Below are 14433 nucleotides of genomic sequence, written 5' to 3'. Positions count from 1 at the left end.
CAGCCAAGCCCTGCGCAAAGCCTGCGTGATCCTGGGCCCGGCTCTCAGAGCTCAGCCCAGGCGAGGGGGAAGCAGGAGCTCTTCAGGGCGCTGCAGGACAGGCCGCGGCTTAGGAGAAGGTGCCCAAAGACGGGACGAACAGCCCGGGGGGGTTGCACCTCCTATCGATCTCCTCCAAAAACCCACTGCGGGCAGAAGGATGCGGGCAGCACAATTATCCCCAACACAGACCAGCGGTCTCAGCCCAGAGGCCAAGCCAAGAAAGCTCCAGGTCCTCCACCGCGCACGGAGCAGGAGACGTCCCGACCACCGCCAGACCGGCAGGGGGTCCGGGAAAGCTCATCTTTGCACCTACCTCCTTGAAAGCGAGACCGAGCCCATTAGGAGCGGTTGAAATAGCTTAAACGGCAATAATTGAGTCATTTTGCTGGGATGGGAGCGTCGAACATGAGCAAGATCTTGTGTCCTCCTCAGCCTCCTAAGAGGCAGAGCTCCCCCACAGAAGAAAAGGCAGAATCGCCCATCTGGGGGCATTTAAAACCAGAACTTTGCCTGTATCCATCGGGCGGGACATTTACCTTCCAGATAGGACTGCAGTGGGGCCGGAGACCTGAGCTGTTGAGGGGACAATAGCACCGGAGTAAAAGAGGAAGGAGGAGGGTTTTGGACCTGCAACGAGAGTGGCATAGAGGCGCTCGCTCGAGCCGTTTCCAAATGAACTCTTTTTTCGCCCTCCTGATTTTTCTTTTAATGAATGACTGGAAAATCCAGTGGACTCTGTACAGCTGCGCTTGCTTTTTCCTGCCTGGATCCCATTACAAAGAAAAATAAGTCACTCCACCAATTAACATAGAAGCATCTTACGTCAACCCCCAAAACTGGCAAAGAGGGAAGCGGGTGCGGGGAGGATGTCGGATAAGACGCTAGAACTGCCTTTTCCGCTGGTCGGGTTGAGGGAAGACGGGCTTGGGCTGCCCCTCACCCCCCGCCACGTGGAGTAAGGCAATAGCGTGTGGTCCAAACAGTACGAGCATCGTCATCATGTCTGGCCCCCGACAGTGGTGTGTTCAGGGCGCTTCTCCTCATGATGCCCAGCGAGGGCGGGCAGGACTGCTACCCATCCTACAGGCTGGAAACCAAGTGACCGTGAGACTAAACTTGCCCACGGGCCCCAGAGAGCCGGAGGCCAGCTCGCAGTGCGGGGAGAGAAGGAGCAGAAGAGCCCAGCCATGTTGGCATTCTGCTCCTACCCCTGCCCAGTGCCAGGCTGGTTCTCCACGCCCGTCACTTCTTGCTGGACCTCGTCTCCCAGCAGCACCGAAAGCCGTGACATGCCGGACCCAATCCTGTGGCCTTCTCCTGCTAGCCAGAGGTCAGCTCCCAATTGCAATGGGGCCGTCAAGTCTGAACCTCCCAACTCTCTTTTTCCTTGTGGTTCAAACCAGCCTGACTGGAAGGAGGGTAGAAAAACAGACAGCAAGACATCTGCCCTGCTGTGCAGAAAACCACCCCCTGCTGCTATCCAAATACAAAGGCAAATGGCAACTGCTTGCCTCCAGGGGCCTTTGTACACGCCACGTATTTTGCCCTTTCTTGCACTGCGACTGTGTGACTGTTTGCACGAGCAGGATTTCCAGATGCTTTAAAAGTCTTTCAGCCATCCTGAGATAAAGGCAGGCTCCCATCACACCTGGAGACAGATGGGCGATGCACATAATTTCATCTGACAGGCATCAGGGCACTGGATGGCATTGGTGCCACACCACTCTTCATAACCAGCCCGCTACACTCCAGCTGGTGTAGAGAACAAAATGCTCCTGGCTTTGCTGACTAGATGCCAGCTTCTCCCCCCACAGGGCACCAAGGTCATCCTAATATGCTTACCTCTTCTCAAGCCAGGCTGGGACTCATTTTTCCCCATGCCACAAAAATGGCAACAATCTCTGGTTGCATCACTCTGGAAAGTGCTGTTTCTATTTTGGCCATTTAAAAAACAAAAATGTAAGACAGAATTAGCTTCCAGTCTGAAACAAAGAAACACTTCACATGGGGAATTGTTCATGTTGCAAAAATATTTAAACCGTGTCACCAAAAAAAAATCCAGGCTCATTTGCTTGGCTGGCTGGTCAGGTTGTTGTTTTATTTGGTTTGTGTTGGTTTTGGGGGGAAAAAATGTTGAAACTGCTCTCTTTGGGGGGGGGGGGGGTGCAAATTCCCCCTTTTAACAAATCAGGCTTTCCCAAAGAAAAACTTTCTGTTGAAATGATGCCAACTGTCTCCAGATCCCTTCTCTTGGCTGCACTCTTTGCAAACTGTGCCGGGAATCTGGGCATCTTTAAGCAATCAACAGGCTGGTGAGAGATGTGATGTATGTTCAGCAGGAAGTTTAGATGCACACGCTGGCTTGGGGATCGTGGTCCTGCAGTGCTTGCCGTAATGTGTAGAAGCGCCCCGAGAGCAGTGCCATTAGCTCCAGCGGGAGCAAGAATAGCCGAGATGTGGCAGAGTTGAAGTGAGCGGTCTTCTCCGCTAAGGCCAGGTCCCAGCCAGGTCACTCCGGGTACGGCCGGCCAAGCAGAGCCAGGTTGTACACGGAGCTGGCGTGGCGGTTTGTCCAGCTACTTGCGACACAACCGTTCGGACCTTGCAGCCAAACAGGCCCAGCGTTTCAGGGAACACCCCAGGCATCGATGGGTGGATGCAACAGGCTTGTCTACGCTCAGGCGGGGCGTCTGGGCGAGGGCTGCCCCAAAACCCAGAGGGTTGCTGGCAAGGCCAGTCTGGGCTGGTCCCAAGGCCTGGCCGAGAACGAGGGGTTGAGAGCGGGAGCTGAGGGCGAGTCCAGAGCAGCCGCATTTGTGGATCTCTGGGTTTGAAGAGTGCCCTTGGACTCGGGTGGCGAAAGCACGTGGGGGGAGGTGGGAGCATGCCAGTGAAGCTGTCATGGCATAGGCTAGTCGTAGGATATCTGGAAAGCCAGAAGCTTCAATCAGGTCTGAAATCAAAGAACAGTGGCCAACAACCTCTCCAGAATGGGGATGGGGAGGATGGGAGCGATCCCATAGTGGTACAGGGGCAGCGGGGGGTCTGCATACGAGCAGAAGGGGAATGGGGGGGCCCACGGACACTCACCCGGGTGGCACGATTGCTTTCCATGGGGAACTCTCTCGCTGCTTGGCGTCAGGGTCTGAATGGCACCGCCTGACAGGTGCCATCCGAGTTCAAGGCTGGGAGCCAGGAACCCCTGAGTCCTGCTTTGGCCTCCTGTTGTGACCTCAGGCCTACCGCTCGCCTGCTTTGTGCCTCAGTTTCCTTTTCGGCACCCTTGGAGGTGTTTAAGGCTGGGCGCAACAAACCCTTGTCTGGGAAGATGTAGCTTTCAGAAGGGGGTTGGACTGGATGACTCCTGAGGTCCCCCCCCCCATTTTCTGTGATTCTGGTGAGCGCACAGCACCCGAGCCCTGCAAGATGGCTTTGCTTTCCACATAGGTCTGAGAAAAGAAAGGATATGGCCAACACCAGCTGCCTGGTACCTCTTAGAAGCCAAATCACGCCTTCCATTTTTTAAATGTGCTACTAGCCCTCACAGGGACAAAGACCAGCTGGAAAGCAAAGACGCAAGTGCAACTTAACAGGCTATGTCTATCTTGTGGAGGTCTCCCCCAGGCACCAACACCACCAAGATTTATCACCTTCTAACCTCTCTGGATGCTGGAGCACAGCTTCATGCCCCGTAAGTTAACATTATGCTTAGGGGCAACCAACACGGGTTCATTCGAGGCAGGTCCGGTCAGACCAACCTGGCAGCCTCTATGACCAGGTCACCAAATCCTTAGACGCAGGGGGAGCAGTGGACATCGTCTTCCTGGACTTCCGGAGGCCTTCGACACTGTCTCTCACCCCGTTCTCATTAAGAAACTGGGGGCTGTGGTGTCGACACCCACACAGTCAGATGTGTCACCAACGGGCGGGAGGGCCGCACCCAGAGAGCGGTGGTGACAGGTCACGTTCGACCCGGAGGGACGCGGGCAGTGGGGTCCCCCAGGGCTCGGTCCTCGGGCCCGCACTGCTCAACATCTTCATCAGTGATTTGGACGAGGGGGTAAAAAGCACCTGTTCACATTTGCTGATGACACTAAGATGTGGGGGATGTGGGCACGCTAGAAAGGAGGAATAGGCTGCAGTCGGACCTAGACAGGTTACAGGGTGGGTGGATGAGAACAGGATGGGATTCAACACAGACAAGTGCAAGGTGCTGCACCCGGGGAGGAAGAGCCGGCACCACACCTACAGGCTGGGGAACTCCCCTCTCGTCAGGGCAGAGGCAGAAAAGGATCTTGCGGTCATCATTGACTCCAAGATGACCATGGGCCGGCAGTGTGGGGACGCGGTCAGGAAGGCCAACCGCACCTTGTCCTGCATCCACAGATGCATCTCGAGCAGGTCCCTTCCGACCCGACCAACTATGAAACTGTGAAATTATTTTGGAGGTTAGGCAAGGATCCCCAAGCTGCTCCTCCTGCCCCTACCCATTTGCATCCCTTCCCTAAGGAAAAACTCCATGCAGAGTTGGCGGGACCCACTGGAGACACTGTCCATATTTCCACCTCTGCTGGAAGGAGCAGAAAGGGAGGAACGAGTCGTGTCCTCCGCTCTCGGACACTTTCCATCTCAGCACGGCTGGCTTCAGACAACCCCCCGCCCGTGCCTGGCTTCTCCCTCCATTACCGCCACGGGGTCTCCAGACAACCAACAATCTCTCAGTGCCAAGGAAAGTAAGCTCAGCCAAATTCTTAATTAAGTGGGCCGGAGCCTTTGATCTGGTAAAACACCAATTAGTTTGGAGTTGGGCCCCAGTGGGTTGTGTACACATCTCCCAGGAGGACTGGCTCCATTCACTCGAGCAGGCAGACTCAGGTATTTCAGGGCCCATGTCAAGGAGGGGAGCGGGGGGTCATTTCAGTTTGGGATGAATGTTCAGGCCTTCTCCGGGGAGCGTGCTGTGTACATGGGCAATGCAGCTGAGCGCCACTCTCTGTGACTCTTGGTGCCTCAGTGCAACGCTCATCCCAGCCAGAGATATTCACTTGGAGGCTGGCCAAGGCAGGGCCTATGATCACGTGAACAAATGCCAGAATAGCAAACTTCTCAGGACTCCACACAGGAGGGAGAAGCTCACAACAACCCCATCCTAGGACCCCGGCATGCTAGCTCAACAGTCAAGCATGTTGAGTATTTGCCAACTAGGTGCAACTGGTCACTTGAGAGATGCCCAAGGGCTTTGATGTCAGTGTGTCCTATGGAAGCCATAGGTCTCAGCCCGCGACACCCCACTGAGACTAGCACATTTAGGGCCTGCTGTGAGCCGGACCAGCCGCTCCCGGCAGCCTTGCTTCCCTGCAGAAGGGAGGAAGATCACCAAGAGCTGCACTGCAAAGTGCCATGGGCCTGATTTTGGCCACCCTTGGAGCCATAGGTCCATCAGGCAATGCTGAGGATGAATCCTGTGAGACAATCATAGCGTGAACCACAGAGCAGGGGAAGATCATGGGCTTTGGGAGAGCCCATCATACCTGGGTGAGACAACTTGAGCAGGGGGGCAGTATGGGCCAGCTGAGAGACTGGCCAAACACCTTTTCTGGACTCGCCTCTCTTGCTGGACATGGTCACAGGCCGGGTGCTTTCAACTTCCCGAGCCCAGGCCGGCTCTAGGATGGTCCCCTTGCTCTCTGCCTGTTTCCCCTTCATAAAGCAGGGACCCCCACTCCAGGCCCTGAGCTGCCCCTGTGGACACCACAGAGGCTTCAGCAGGCCCTTTCCAAGAGCCCTGACCGGGCAGGCTCTCTGGCTTCACCGTTTACCGCTTGAAGGACGTGCTATAGCAGAAACAGACAGACCCAGCCTGTGCAAGGGTTGCAGACCCCTGTGAGTACCCTCTACTTTATTTAACACAAGATGACGACCAGCCTAGGCAAAACAGCAGCATCTGCACGTTTCCCTGCCTCCGTTTTCGTACTGCTCTGGGGCGTGCTTTGGGCACAGGTCAGAGTCCCAGGTCGCCGCAGCTGTACGTAACTTCTCTCCTGGATCAGGGAGCCCCTCTGTCTCCTGCATCCAGGTTCCTTATTGCACGGCTAAAAGGAATGGCCTTGCTACAAAACAACCTTCCCGGGTCCCTGCCGGAGCGTTGATCTGCTTCTAAGGACGTAACACACTTTCCACCCAAACTACTAACAAGATGCTGGAGAAAACCAGCTTCAAACTAGGACCAAGGTGAGATCTACTCAGCCTCTAAGTCTTTAACGATTGACCTATTCACGAGCAGACATGCTAGCGCCACGCCCCTGTCTCCTTCGCACAAGGAGCGTGAGACACTGCAATAAAAAAGACAATCACAAGACGGTGAGGAATGAAAGCAGTTCATCAAATCAAACTGAAATGTGTCAGCTGTACAAAGGGCTCTGCCAGTTGCTGCAGGCTAAGCAAAGCACCTCTTTGTTAAATAGATTTCATTGAGCTTTTTCTCGGTTTGGAGGGGGTTTGTTTCCGAACTCTCACTGCAAGGCAGGTTGTCGCGACCTTGGAACAGGCTGGAGGCTCTTCCGCGACCTTTCCAATCTGCCAACATCCTTTACAAGTCCCGTGCCTTGTGCTTAACTGGCTGCTGGACCTGGAGGTAAGGACAGAGCACGTCCTGCTGTTCCTCGCAGACCCTTCATCAGTAGCTCCCCTTGCATCGGTGCTGAGGAACTCAAGGAAGCCGGCGCCGTAACTCCCTGCACCCCACACGTTGGCAAGCCACGTCCCTGTAACGAACGGCACACAACGTACGAGTCCAGTCGCGTTTGCTAACCTGGGGCCAAGCCCCTCTACACCCACACTTACACCAGCACTGGTCAAGCAGCTGGAGTCCCTTTGGTTTCCCTGCCACATCCTGGCCTGGGCACAGGGCTGCACCCCTCTCCTTATTCCGAGACCTTTGGGTGTAAGGTGCCCTGGACAGCCTCCCCGGAAGCTCCTCTCTTGAGCAGCTGGGAACGTGGGAGTATGGATCTGTCTGGAAGCAGCGGGCTTGAGCCAGCACCCTGCAGGTTTCTGCTCTGGCCCAGCGCAATGCTGAGCTGAAGGAATGCAAGCACGGCGCTCGTGCCCGATGCAGCTGGCAGCCAGACAGGCTGGGCTTGCTCCCCCTGCTCAAAGAAACCCCATGCACCAGCGGGGACCCTGGAACACTACAGGATGGCATCTGGGCACCCTCGGGTCTTCTGCACTCGCAAGCGCTGGGTGCAAGGGGTTGGAGCACAGCGAGCTTTACCAGCACCCTGCTTTAATAATCATAGAAATCTCCTGGCCCCAGTCGTAGCCTCAACCCCAGCGGCAGGAGGCTGTTGCCCCCCTCGCGGCTCCCAGGTGTGTGGGGGGTCAAGCTGCTGGCAGGAACACATCTCTCCCCTCAAGGTGCGTTTCCCAGGGGGGAGACACGGGCCTGTCAGTGAGACTGATGCCCTCGGGAGCAACACTGCATTGCCTGCACTGATGCTCCCTCATCCCTGCCAGCCACCACCTTGACACTGTCTCCACACCCTCCGCCCACTCCCTCAGCACCCGTCTCTCTGCCCAAAATCCCCTCAGGGCCCTCGGCCAGGCTTGCCGGAGCCTCTCCCACCCCCCCTCACCATGCACGGAGGGATGGGCAATGCAGAGAGCTTCCCACCCGACTCTTGCCTCAACTGAGGGAGAGAACCCCCTTCTTCCTCACCTTCTTCTTTCCCAGGTTCCCTTCCCCACTGATCCCAGACCGGGCCACCCCCAACCCTTACACGTCTGGGGCAGCTTTCTTCTGTTTCATTCCCCACCCCCACCCCCGGAGGGTGATGGTGTTTCATGAGATGGAAACCTGGTGATAATTTAACCTACCTCTTCCAAACCGGCAGACCTGGCAGGTGAGTGAGCTCATTCCCTGTTTATCACCAACAGGGGCCAGCCCCGCTGTGCTACCTTGGGGCCCCGGCCCTTCTCCCAGGGTTCAAAATACCAGGTCCCCCCCACCCCAGCTCCCACCTCACCTCACAATCCCATCACATTTGTGCTGGTTTCTAACCCCACCATGGCTCCGTGCCAATAAACCCAGCGTTTCCTACCAAAGCACAGATTAGAGTTTCCCTCGTGACCCTAACCCAGATTATTCACTGCAGGCAGGCATTAACTGTGCTGCAGCATCTCTTCCTGCCCAAATGCATCCTTCACTACAAGAGCATCGCAAGTGGCTGTGCAAGCACAGTGGTTGGGTAAGAGCGATGGTCTAGTTGTGATGCTTAGCTGCCTATAGTCAGGACCTGAGGAAGCAGGTCTTGCCTTCAAAGGTTTGACTGTATAATATGCCAACTGCACAGCCGGTCCAATAAAAAGATACCACCCTAAAAATCCTTGAGCTCAGCAGCACACTTAGGGCATTTGTACACATGCCGATTTTCCCATGTACATGTGAGGAAAATTGTCATTTGGCTAGATTTAGACCCAATATTTCTGCTCTGGTTACTGCAGGGGCAGCACAGACAGGCTGCGGTAGTGGGTGAGAGATGCCCAGACTGCCCATGGCTGTAGACCTCAGCCGGACACCGGCAGCACTTCTTCCTGCCTGGCTGAAGGCTGTAGCCCATGCCAGGCCTATCCTGTCACCTTTACCTTGTCACTTTTTCTGCCGCGTCAATCATTCTTCTTGCTGCTTGGTCTTATTTTTAACTACCAAACTCACTGACATTCAGAAAGCCGGGTCCTCCCCCACCTAGCTTTGTGTGGTGCAAGTAGCAAAGCTTTGCAATTAAGGGAAACGGGGCCAGGGATGTGACCCCCCACCCCCCACAGGCTCTGTTAACATTCATGGACCAACCAAGTGATGTAAAATGAGCAGAGCAGTGCGGGCTGGAAGCATCTCCCCTCCCTGCTGCCTCATTAAAGCCAGAGACAATATGCTCCTCGCAGAGCAATCGGTATCTACAGGAGACACAATAACCGTGCAAGAGGGCTGATCTTGTCATGTGCTCTTTGATGCCATTTGAAGCTGAAAGCCTGCAGTGCTAGGTGAGGGTTTGCCCCTTTACTGAAGGGTGGCTGGCCTTCTGATGCCAATCCAGGGCTCAGTAAAGATGTGGGGGCAGGGTGGTGCTTAAAGGGACTGGTGAGATTTAATGAACATTGAATAATTGTGTTATTGAATCATAATTGAGGGGAGGCTGCCCTGTCACCTGTGTCAAGGGCGCAGAACTCTTGACTTGGGCCCTGTCCAAAAATTGGCTTTTTTAATCATTAAAAATAATTAACAATAAAATATAATTATTTTTATAATTAAAAAAAAATCCTTTGCTTTCTGGGCCAAAGGGGCATTCCCATTCCACGGACGAGCTTTTATCCACAGCCAAGAGAGCTAAAAACTTCTCTAAAAATGAAAGCCAAGACTTTGGGGAAATCACCCGACTACGGCACTGGAACTTCAAGGGGAAAAAAATTAGCACCAAAATAGAGACGAGCAATACAATTATGAGAGCTGGCAATGAAAGGCCTGATCTCTTGCAAGAGGATCCCCGCTGCACCACGAAGATGAAGCGGCAGTGGGGTCAGTGGTTACACTGCTATCCCAGAGGCTGCCCTGTTGCTTGTCCTGTAACTTCCCTGCAGCCTATCAGTATTAACCAGCTCATTTGAGTGGGTTTATTATAATCATCAAATAACGGGTTCATTGACAGCCTGTCAGCCAAGGAGACGGGCTGAGCCCTCTTTTGCCGATAGCTAATTAGCTTAACGTTCCTAATCCCTCATTAGCGACGCTATGAAGTAATCTCTGAAATATGAGGTCAGCTCTAATCAGTGTTTAGCATGTAAAGCCAGGGAGCAGGGCTGCTGCTGACTGCCAGAAGAGCGCTTCTGCATGTGGAGAGGAGACAGAGCTGGGGCGCAGAGGGAACGACTCCGAGTTAAATGGAAAAGGAAGCAGATTCGGGCAATGCACGCAGGTCTGGAGACTTCCTGGGGGTCCAGGGCCTGCCCACGCCGTCAGGTTGCAACATTCCCTATTTCCCTGCATGTGCTGGGGAAGTCGGTGCTAGCACAAATGAAGGTCTCATCAGTAGTGATTGTCTCTGCCAGCACATCTCTGATCCACCCTGCAGCCCCTTCTGCTTCAGTGCTGGGCTCCCTGCATGCATAGGTCAGCTCTCCTGCTATTTCACCCCTCACCCCTGGCTTTGCCAAGGCCCCTCCACGCTGATCTGCCACCCCTCCAACTCCAATCACTGGGTGCTCTCCTCCCATGCAGCTATGCCAACAGCCCTCCAATATCCCCTCCTATCCTGGCCCTAGGCTACACACAGGCACACGCACAATATGTTTAAACCCAGGAAGGTCCCCAAAAGGCAGGTGGGGTAGGAAAGAAGAAATGGATGGAAATGCTTTAGGCTCGTAACGTGCATCTAAACAACACGTGCCGTGTACAAGTGCCCCTAGGAGCCGGTTCTAGACCCGCCAAAATCCAGCCCTCTTCCCCTAGCAGCATCTAGCCGGAGCTTTGCCAGGCCTGGCTCCGAGGGGAGCAGCACCCAGGCTCCGTGCATGACACCCAGAGCTGCTGCGGGTCTCGGACCTCAGCCTGCTCCAAGATCCGGGTTAGGCACGCCACGGGCCTCTCAAACTTCACGTCCTCCGAGCTAACAAGGGAGCTGAGAACACAGGCCCTGCATATGGATAACAGGTTGTTGAGGAGAGAAATGGCTGAGCATTTCCAGGCCTGAGTGATGGATGGACAGAGGCAGCGTCTCCTGGCCGCATGGAGTTAGAAATACGGCCCATAAAAATCTTAGTCTGCAGGGGCCTGTCAGGGGAGATGTCTGTGCTCACACAAATTAGACGCATAAGGCTGCTAACAGCTCAGACAGACGCTTTCCCCACGCACTGCCATAAATCCTCCAAGAGGTCTCATACATCACGCAGCAGGACGGAGATCGTTGCACAGGGAGCAGGCGGACGAGGCAGACCTGGTGCACCACACCTCGGAGAGCAGGAGGAAGACGGGCTGGCTCAGCTCCCCCGTCCTTCAAACATGAAATCTGCACAATGGCCGGGCGCCCTTCCTTGAGCGAACCCCAGGTGGTGGTGGTGGTGGCGGTGGCGGTGGCGGTATCTTAGGGGCCAGGCAGCTTTTATTTGAAGAATTTATGGCTTTGACCCTTTTGGTCCCTTCCTTGGTTATCTGATCTGCTAAGGTCCCTTCTGACCCGAACATCTATGAATCTGAGTCTCCTGTGGGATGTGCAAGGACAGAGGCAGCTCGGGGTCTCCTTCTGCAGTTATTGACTTGCATTCAAGGAAAAAGCCAGTTTCCCCTAAAACTGAAGCTCTCAACTTGGAACAATATGGCATTGATCCAGGGTGCCTTTCACCGCTGTCTCTAGGGTCCCAGTTTGGGATGCAGAGGTCTCACCCTGCACTCTGTGGCTGTGCCCGTTTACCTGCCCTCTCTCACGTGGGCGTTAGGCCTAAACCCGATAAAGGCGGCAGTCTCACCACCTTAAACACAAAATGAAATTCCCAAAACCTATCAAGTAATAACAAAAAATAAAATACAAAATGCCTTTCCTCCAACCCAACAGGCTTGCAACTCAAAAGCTTATTATAATAATTTCTATGCGTGTTATTGATTTTTCTCCATAATAAAAAGTAACACTTAAAGTTTACCTGGCGTGTAACTTATAGCTCTATTAAAAAACATAACAAGCCCCCCAACAGTGGGCCAGGAGCAGAGCACCACTGCATTTGCAAGCAGGCACAAAGTCCTGGGAAAGCAGCTGGGATGCCCGGGGGGGGGGGGGGTGTCGATGTCGACCTGGGGGGTGCGGGCAGCGGAGTCCCCCGGGGCTCAGTCCTGGGGCCCGCGCTGTTCAACATCCTCATCAGCGCCCTGGACGAGGGTGCGGAGAGCGCCCTGCTCAAGTGCGCTGATGACACCAAGCTGGGGGGGACTGCGTCCAGGCAGACCTGGAGAGGTTGGAGAAGTGGGCGGATCTGAGCATGATGCGGTTCAACAAGGACAAGTGCAGGGTGCTGCACGTGGGGAGAGGGAACCAGCATGATGGCTATAGGTTAGGGGCTGCCCCTCTCGGCAGCACAGAGGCAGGGAGAGATCTGGCAGTCAGGGTTGACTCCAGGATGAATGTGGGTCGCCAGTGCGACGAAGCAGTAGGCAGAGCCGACCGCGCCCTGTCCTGCATCAACGGGGGCAGCACTGACAGGTCCAGGGAGGTCTTGCTCCCCCTCGTGCGGCGCTGGTCCGGCCGCGGCTGGAGGCCTGTGTCCAGTCCTGCGCGCCGCACTTCGGGGGGACGTGGGGAGCCTGGAGAGGGTCCAGAGGAGGCCACTCGCATGGTTGGGGCCTCCGTGGCCAGCCCGATGAGGAGAGGCTGAGGGACCTGAATCTCCTCAGTCTCCGCAGGAGGAGACTGAGGGGGATCTTGTGGCTGCTACAACCTCATCGGGCCCAGCAGCAGGGACTCGGGGACAGTCTGTTCCCCAGGGCCCCCCTCGGGGTCACCAGGAACAGCGGCCGCAAGCTGCGGGAGGAGAGGTTTAGGTTGGATATTAGGAAGAACGACTTCGCTGTGAGGGTGGCCAGAGCCTGGAACAGGCCCCCAGAGCGGTGGTGCTCTCCCCTTCCCTGGGGATCTTCAAGAGGAGCCTGGACAGGCACCTGGCTGGGGGCTTGTGACCCCTGCCCCCCCAGTGTCATTCCTGCCCCTGGCGGGGGTCAGACTCGATGATCTGTCGAGGTCCCTCCCGACTCAGGGAGTCTGTGACTCTGACTCTGTGTTCCCTTGAGATGAAAGAGTCCCTTGTGCACTGGTGTCCAACACGGCCACTCGTGGGGGCCCGGGACACGATCTTGCACTGAAGCGGAAAATCTCACGTTTCCAGAAATATTCAAAACACCTTCCAACTGGATGTAAGAAGAGCCAGGATTCAGGGGAGCAAGAACGGGTCCTTTCAAGCAAGCCTGGCTGGCCCCATCTCTGGGCATCCCGGAGAGCGGGCGCCTCAAAGCTGTTGAGCCACCGGCGTCTGCCCCGTCTCGTCCAAGGGGCAGAGGAGGTTGCCAGCCGCGGGGTTGCGAGCCCAGGGAGCCGTCTGCCCAGCCAGGACGCAGCTGCCCGCCGGGCCCCGAGCCAGGCACCAGGTTTCAATTCTGCAGCATCGGGCGTTGCAGACAGCGCGGCTCTGCCAGGCGGCTTCCCAGCAGCTCTGCCCAGACGGGCCGGCGGGAGGAGGGGGGAGAGGCACGGTCTCCTTCAATCCGTGGGGTGATGAGAAGCAGGGCAGGGCTGACCTCCACCTCCACGGCCTGGCGACTCCCCGTCTGCAGACGCGTCCAAGCCCCGGACACGACGCTGCGGGACCGGAGCTCGTGAGGACATGTCCCAGAGAGCCTGAACCGGGGACCGGGGGCATCTGGAGAGAGCTGCCCCATCGGGTGTGCGGTCCTGCAGGATCAGCCGCCCCTGCCAAGCAGGGGTCACCTCTCCCAGCATTGGCTGGCCCAGTTTGGGGAGGGGGGTAGGATGCCTCCCTCGCTCAACTCCTCCTGCCCTCAGCCCCATGTCCGGAGGCAGCCAGGGGGCCGGCATTCGGGCAGTAAAGCACGGAGGCCGGTCCCCAGCTCGCACGCTTTCAAGCCAGGACCTCCTAGCAGCGAGGGGCCAGGGCTGTGGGGCAGCAGGAGCTGGGATGCGAAGGAGCTCATAACCACCCGCCCGCGCCAGGCCAGCTCTCCTGCGCGAGGGGCGGGAGCAGGAATTAAGAACAGCTCCGACCTGCCCCGTTGGGCCCAAGCTGGCTCCAGCCGGCGCGGGCACCCGGTGCCGAGCGGCTCGGGCCCTCGGCGTCTCTCCCTGGCTCGCGGCCGGAGGTTGAGATCTGTCCTGACCCCCCGGCCGGGCCTGGCGCTGCCACGTGCAACCAGAGAGCTTCCTGAGCCGGCCGCGCCAACACGTCCAGGGTGAAGGACGTTGCCTGAGGTCACCCGGCAGGTCAGTGGCAGAGCCAGGACGCGGGGCCCAGGTCAGCCCGAATCCCAGATCAGGGATGTATCCGTGAGGCCAGCCAGGGCCAACCTTTCGGGCAGGCGTGTCGCAAATTAGCCCCGCACCCTGAGCCCCTTCTCCTGCCTGGTCTGCTGCTCTGCTTGCTGCCCTGCGATCCCTGCCCACTCCGCCTTCTGCTCCCTGCCTGATTTGCTGCTCTGATTTCTGCCCATGCCCTACCTGCCGTTCTGCTATCTGTCCCATCCCGAGCCGACCACGCGCCACACCCAGGATCGCACCAGGTACCTCCGAGGTGCAGCCACTTCTTGGGTGGAGCAGAGCAGCCCTGGGGAAGGGTTGCGGGCAGGAC

This window comes from Crocodylus siamensis, chromosome 5 (assembly GCF_052110815.1).
Source record: "Crocodylus siamensis isolate JL-2025a chromosome 5, ASM5211081v1, whole genome shotgun sequence".
Lineage (NCBI taxonomy): Eukaryota > Metazoa > Chordata > Crocodylia > Crocodylidae > Crocodylus > Crocodylus siamensis.
This window is presented reverse-complemented; position numbering follows the sequence as displayed.